Consider the following 8,008-nt stretch of genomic DNA (forward strand, 5'->3'; position numbering starts at 1 on the left):
ACCCAGTTACATTGTGACGTTTGGCACACCCAAAGTATTCCTACGGTATCCGGGAGTTGCACAATCTCATGGTCTAAGGAAATGATACTTGACATTAGAAAAAGCTTTAGCATACGAACTACACGATCTTTGTGCTAGGCTTAGGATTGGGTCTTGTCCATCACAGCATTCTCCCAATGATGTGATCCCGTTATCAACGACATCCAATGTCCATGGCCAGGAAACAGTAACCATCTATTGATCAACGAGCTAGTCAACTAGAGGCTTACTAGGGACATGGTGTTGTTTATGTATCCACACATGTATCTGAGTTTCCTATCAACACAATTCTAGCATGCATAATAAACGATTATCATGAACAAGGAAATATAATAATAATCAATTTATTATTGCCTCTAGGGCATATTTCCAACAGTCTCCCACTTGCACTAGAGTCAATAATCTAGTTCACATCGCCATGTGATTAACACTCACAGGTCACATCGCCATGTGACCAACATCCAAAGAGTTTACTAGTGTCACTAAACTAGTTCACATCATCATGTGATTAAGACTCAATGAGTTCTGGGTTTGATCATGTTTTGCTTGTGAGAGAGGTTTTAGTCAACGGGTCTACAACATTCAGATCCGTATGTACTTTGCAAATCTCTAGGTCATATTATAAATGCTGCTTCCACGCTCCACTTGGAGCTATTCCAAATGGTTGCTCCACTATACGTATCCGGTTTGCTACTCAGAGTCATTCGGATAGGTGTTAAAGCTTGCATCGATGTAACCCTTTACGCCGAACTCTTTATCACCTCCATAATCGAGAAACATGTCCTTATTACTCGAAGGACAATTTTGACCGCTATCTGGTGATCCACTCCTGGATCACCTTTGTACCCTCTTGCCAGACATGTGGCAAGGCACACATCAGGTGCGGTACTCAGCATGGCATACCATATAGAGCCTATGACAAGCATAGGGGACGACATTCGTCCTTTCTCTTTCTTCTGCCGTGGTCGAGCTTTAAGTCTTAACTTCATACCTTACAACTCAGGCAAGAACTCCTTCTTTGACTGATCCATCTTGAACACCTTCAAGATCATGTCAAGGTATGTGCTCATTTGAAAGTACCATTAAGCATTTTGATCTACCCTTATAGATCTTGATGCTCAACGTTCAAGTAGCTTAATCCAGGCTTTCCATTGAAAAACACTTTTCAAATAACTCTGCATGCTTTCTAGAAAATCTACATCATTTCTGATCAACAACATGTTAACAACACATACTCATCGGAAATTCTATAGTGCTCCCACTCACTTATTTGGAAATACAAGTTTCTCTTAAACTTTGTATACACCCAAAATCTTTGATCATCTCATCAAAGCATACATTCCAACTCCGAGATGCTTACTCCAGTCCTTAGAAGGATTGCTGGAGCTTTGCATACTTATTAGCATCTTTCAGGATTGACAAAACCTTCCGGTTGTATCACATACAACCTTTCCTCAAGAAAATCATCGAGGAAACAATGTTTTGACATCCTATCTGCAAGATTTCATAAATAATGCAGTAATCGCTAATATAATTCCAATAGACTCTTAGCATCACTACGAGTGAGAAAGTCTCATCATAGTCAACTCCTTGAACTTGTCAGAAAAAATCTTAACGACAAGTCGAGCTTTCTTGATGGTGATACTTACCATCATTGTCCGTCTTACTTTTAAAATCCATCTGTACTTAACAACCTTACGACCATCGAGCCGTTCTGCCAAAGTCTACACTTTGTTTTCATACATGGATCCTCTCTCGGATTTTATGGCCTCGAGCCATTTATCGGAATCCAGGCCCACCATCGCTTCTCCATGGCTCGTAGGTTCATTGTTGTCTAGCAACATGACTTCCAAGACAGGATTACGTACCACTCTGAAGTAGTATGCATCCTTGTCATCCCACAAGGTTTGGGAGTGACTTGATCCAAAGTCTCATGATCAATATCATAAGCTTCCACTCCAATTGGTGTAGGTGCCATAGGAACAACTTTTTGTGCCCTGCTATACACTAGTTGAAGTGACGGTTCAATAACCTCATCAAGTCTCCACCATCCTCCCACTCAATTCTGTCGAGAGAAACTTTTCCTCGAGAAAGGACCCGATTCTAGAAACAATCCCTTATTGCTTTCGGATCTGAGACAAGAGGTATACCCAACTGTTTTGGGTGTCCTATGAAGATGCATTTATCCGCTTTGGGTTCGAGCTTATCAGCCTGAAATTTTTTCACATAAGCATCGCAGCCCCAAACTTTTAAGAAATGACAGCTTAGGTTTCTCTAAACCATAGTTCATATGGTGTCATCTCATCGAAATTACGTGGTGCCCTATTTAAAGTGAATGTGGTTGTCTCTAATGCCTAACCTATAAACTATCGTGGTAATTCGATAAGAGACATCATGGTATGCATCATATCCAATAGGGTACAGTTATGATGTTCGGACACACCATCACACTATGGTGTTCCAGGCTGTATTAGTTGTGAAACAATTTCCACAATATTTTAATTCTGTGCCAAACTCGTAATTCAGATATTCATCTCTATGATCATATCATAGATATTTTATCCTCTTGTCACGATGATCTTTTAATTTCACCCTGAAAGTACTTGAACCTTTCAATAATTCAGACTCGTGATTCATCAAGTAAATATACTCAACATCTACTCAAATCATCTGTGAAGTAAGAACATAACGATATCCACTACACGCCTCAGCACTCATTGGACTGCACACATCAAAATGTATTAATTCCAACAAGTTGATTTCTAGTTCCATTTTACTAAAAACGAGGCTTTCAGTCATCTTGCCCATGTGGTATGATTTGCATGTCTCAAGTGATTCAAAATCAAGTGAGTCCAAACGGTCCATTTGCATGGAGTTTCTTCATGCATATACACCAATAGATATGGTTCGCATGTCTCAAACTTTTCAAAAATGAGTGAGTCCAAAGTTCCATCAACATGGAGCTTCTTCATGCGTTTTATACCAATATGACTCAAATTGCAGTGCCACATTTGTGTGGTACTATCATTAATATCTTATACCTTTGGCATGAAAATGTGTATCACTACGATCGGGATGGTATTATTCAAATAAACAGAGCAACCATTATTCTCCTTAAATGAATAACCGTGTCGTGATAGACATAATCCAATCATGTCTATGCTCAACGCAAACACCAAATAACAATTATTTAGGTTTTAATACCAATCTCGATGGTAGAGGGAGCGTACGATATTTGATCAACCTTGGAAATACTTACAACACATATCGTCATCTCACCTTTAGCTAGTCTCCGTTTATTCCGTAGCTTTTATTTCGAGTTACTAACACTTAGCAACCGAACCGGTATCTAATACCCTGGTGCTACTAGGAGTACTAGTAAAGTACACATTAACATAATGTATATCCAATATACTTCTATAGACAGCCTTCTCATCTACCAAGTATCTAGGGTAATTCTGCTCCAGTGGTTGTTCCCCTTATTACAGAAGCACTTAGTCTCGGGTTTGGGTTCAACTTTGGGTTTCTTCACTAGAGCAGCAGCTGATTTGCCGTTTCATGAAGTACCCCTTCTTGCCCTTGCCCTTCTTGAAACTAGTGGTTTCACCAACCATCAACAATTGATGCTCCTTCTTGATTTCTACTTTTGTGGTGTCAAACATCGCGAATATCTCAAGGATCATCATATATGTCCCCGATATATTATAGTTCATCACGAAGCTCTAGCAGCTTGGTGGTAATGACTTCGGAGAAACATCAATATCTCATCTAGAAGATCAACTCCCACTCGATTCAAATGATTGTTGTACTCAGACAATCTGAGCACAAGCTCAACAATTGAGCTTTTCTCCTTAGTTTGTAGGCTAAGTAAATCGTCGGAGGTCTTATACCTCTTGACCTGGGCACGAGCCTGAAATCCCAATTTCAGCCCTCGAAACATCTCATATGTTTCACGACATTTCAAAACGTCTTTGGTGCCTCAACTCTAAACCGTTTAACTGAACTATCACGTAGTTATCAAAATGTGTATGTCAGATGTTCGCAACATCCACAGACGACGTTCGAGGTTCAGCACACTGAGCGGTGCATTAAGGACATAAGCCTTCTATGAAGCAATGAGGACAATCCTCAGTTTACGGACCTAGTCCGCATAATTGCTACTATCAACTTTCAACTAAATTTTCTCTAGGAACATATCTAAACAGTAGAACTAAAGCACGGGCCACGACATAATTTGTAAAGACCTTTTGACTATGTTCAGGATAATTAAGTTCATCTTATGAACTCCCACTCAGATAGACATCCCTCTAGTCATCTAAGTGATTACATGATCCGAGTCAACTAGGCCGTGTCCGATCATCACGTGAGACGGACTAGTCATCATCGGTGAACATCTTCATGTTGATCGTATCTACCATACGACTCATGCTCGACCTTTCGGTCTCTTGTGTTCCGAGGCCATGTCTGTACATGCTAGGCTCGTCAAGTCAACCTAAGTGTTTCGCGTGTGTAAATCTGTCTTACACCCGTTGTATGTCAATGTTAGAATCTATCACACCCGATCATCACGTGGTGCTTCGAGACAACGAACTGTCGCAACGGTGCACAGTTAGGGGGAACACTTTCTTGAAATTTTAATGAGGAATCATCTTATTTACTACCATTGTTCTAAGCAAATAATATGCATAAACATGATAAACATCACATGCAATCAAATAATAGTGACATGATATGGCCAATATCATATAGCTCCTTTGATCTCCATCTTGGGGTTCCATGATCATCTTGTCACCGGCATGACACCATGATCTCTATCATCATGATCTCCATCATCGTGTCTCCATGAAGTTGCTCGCCAACTATTACTTCTACTACTATGGCTACCGGTTAGCAATAAAGTAAAGTAATTACATGGCATTGTTCAATGACACGTAGGTCATACAATTAATAAAGACAACTCCTATGGCTCCTGCCGGTTGTCATACTCATCGACATGCAAGTCGTGATTCCTATTACAAGAACATGATCAATCTCATACATCACATATCATTCATCACATTCTTCTTGGCCATATCACATCACATAGCATACCCTGCAAAAACAAGTTAGACGTCCTCTAATTGTTGTTTGCATGTTTTACGTGGCTGCTATGGGTTTCTAGCAAGAACGTTTCTTACCTACGCAAAGACCACAACGTGATATGCCAATTGCTATTTACCCTTCATAAGGACCCTTTTCATGGAATCCGATCCGACTAAAGTGGGAGAGACAGACACCCGCTAGCCACCTTATGCAACTAGTGCATGTCAGTCGGTGGAACCAGTCTCACGTAAGAGTACATGTAAGGTTGGTCCGGGCCGCTTCATCCCACAATGCCGCCGAATCAAGATTGGACTAGTAACGGTAAGCATATTGAACAAAATCAACGCCCACAACTACTTTGTGTTCTACTCGTGCATAGAATCTACGCAATAGACCTAGCTCATGATGCCACTGTTGGGTAACGTAGCAGAAATTCAAAATTTTCCTACGTGTTACCAAGATCTATCTATGGAGAAACCAGCAACGAGGGGAAGGAGAGTGCATCTACATACCCTTGTAGATCGCTATGCGGAAGCGTTCAAGAGAACGGGGTTGAAGGAGCCGTACTCGTCGTGATCCAAATCACCGGAGATCCTAGTGCCGAACGGACGGCACCTCCGCGTTCAACACACGTACAGCCCGGTGATGTCTCCCATGCCTTGATCCAGCAAGGAGGGAGGGAGAGGTTGAGGAAGACTCCATCCAGCAGCAGCACAACAGCGTGGTGGTGGTGGAGGAGCGTGGTACTCCAGCAGGGCTTCGCCAAGCACCGCAAGAGACGAGGAGGAGAGAGGTAGGGCTGCGCCAGGGAGAGATCAAATCGTCTTCTGTTGGGCAGCCCAAACCTCAACTATTTATAGGAGGAGGGGAGGAGGGTGCGCCCCCTCTAGGGTTCCCACCCTAGAGGGGCGGCAGCCCTAGATGGGAAGGGGGGCGGCCAAGAGGGGGAGAGGGGGGCGCGCCCTAGGGTGGGCCTTAGGCCCATCTGTGCCTAGGGTTTCCCCTTTCTCCTCCTAGCCGCGCCTTGGGCCTTGTCGGAGGTGCACCAGCCCACTCAGGGGCTGGTCCCTTACCACTTTTGGCCCATGCAAGCCTCCGGGGCTGGTGGCCCCACTTGGTGGACCCCCGGGACCCTCCCGGTGGTCCCGGTACGTTGCCGATAAAACCCGAAACTTTTCCGGTGACCAAAACAGGACTTCCCATATATAAATCTTTACCTTCGGACCATTCCGGAACTCCTCGTGACGTCCGGGATCTCATTCGGGACTCCGAACAACATTCGGTAACCACATACAAACTTCCTTTATAACCCTAGCGTCATCGAACCTTAAGTGTGTAGACCCTACGGGTTCGGGAACCATGCAGACATGACCGAGACATTCTCCGGTCAATAACCAACAGCGGGATCTGGATACCCATGTTGGTTCCCACATGTTCGACGATGATCTCATCAGATGAACCACGATGTCGAGGATTCGATCAATCCCGTATACAATTCCCTTTGTCTAGCGGTATTGTACTTGCCCGAGATTCGATCGTCGGTATCCCGATACCTTGTTCAATCTCGTTACGGGCAAGTCTCTTTACTCGTTCCGTAACACATCATCCCGTGATCAACTCCTTGATCACATTGTGCACATTATGATGATGTCCTACCGAGTGGGCCCAGAGATACCTCTCCGTCACACGGAGTGACAAATCCCAGTCTCGATTCGTGCCAACCCAACAGACACTTTCGGAGATACCTGTAGTGTAACTTTATAGCCACCCAGTTACATTGTGACGTTTGGCACACCCAAAGTATTCCTACGGTATCCGGGAGTTGCACAATCTCATGGTCTAAGGAAATGATACTTGACATTAGAAAAAGCTTTAGCATACGAACTACACGATCTTTGTGCTAGGCTTAGGATTGGGTCTTGTCCATCACATCATTCTCCCAATGATGTGATCCCATTATCAACGACATCCAATGTCCATGATCAGGAAACCATAACCATCTATTGATCAACGAGCTAGTCAACTAGAGGCTTACTAGGGACATGGTGTTGTCTATGTATCCACACATGTATCTGAGTTTCCTATCAACACAATTCTAGCATGGATAATAAACGATTATCATGAACAAGGAAATATAATAATAATAATCAATTTATTATTGCCTCTAGGGCATATTTCCAACACCCCTCTCCCTCCTCGTCTCTCGTAGTGCTTGGCGAAGCCCTGCTAGAGTGCCACGCTCCTCCACCACCACCATGCCGTCGTGCTACTTCTGGACGGAGTCTTCCCCAACCTCTCCTTCTTCCCTTTCTGGATCAAGGCGTGGGAGACGTCACCGGGCTGTACGTGTGTTGAACACGGAGGCGCCGTTGTTCGGCGCTTAGATCGGAATCGACCGCGATCTGAATCACTGCGTGTACGACTCCACCAACCGCGTTCTTGTAACGCTTCCGCATTGCGATCTTCAAGGGTATGAAGATGCACTCCTCTCTCTCATTGCTAGTCTCTCCATAGATTGATCTTGGTGACATGTAGGAAATTTTTTGAATTTCTGCTACGATCCCCAACAACATTGTGCTAGGAATCGGAATGAGGAATTAGCACACAAAGTCGAACTCATACCCTAGTTCGGCGGGAGTTCGCTACAGCGACAATGGCGGGGCAGAATACCGTTGACAGCGACGGAAGCCAGCGGCGGGAGGTCACTGGCGACGATGAGACAATCCGGAGACCCAATGCGGCAGAGCAAGACAGGCGCGGGCTGAGGAGTTTTGAAGAAAATTCCAAAATCTCACCCGTGGGTATATATATCCTGACCCTGTCGGTGTGACCGAGTGAACAACTCAGTGCCACCGAGATGCAGAATTGCAAGCGGTTACTGCAACTC

Source organism: Triticum aestivum, chromosome 1A (assembly GCF_018294505.1).
Source record: "Triticum aestivum cultivar Chinese Spring chromosome 1A, IWGSC CS RefSeq v2.1, whole genome shotgun sequence".
Lineage (NCBI taxonomy): Eukaryota > Viridiplantae > Streptophyta > Magnoliopsida > Poales > Poaceae > Triticum > Triticum aestivum.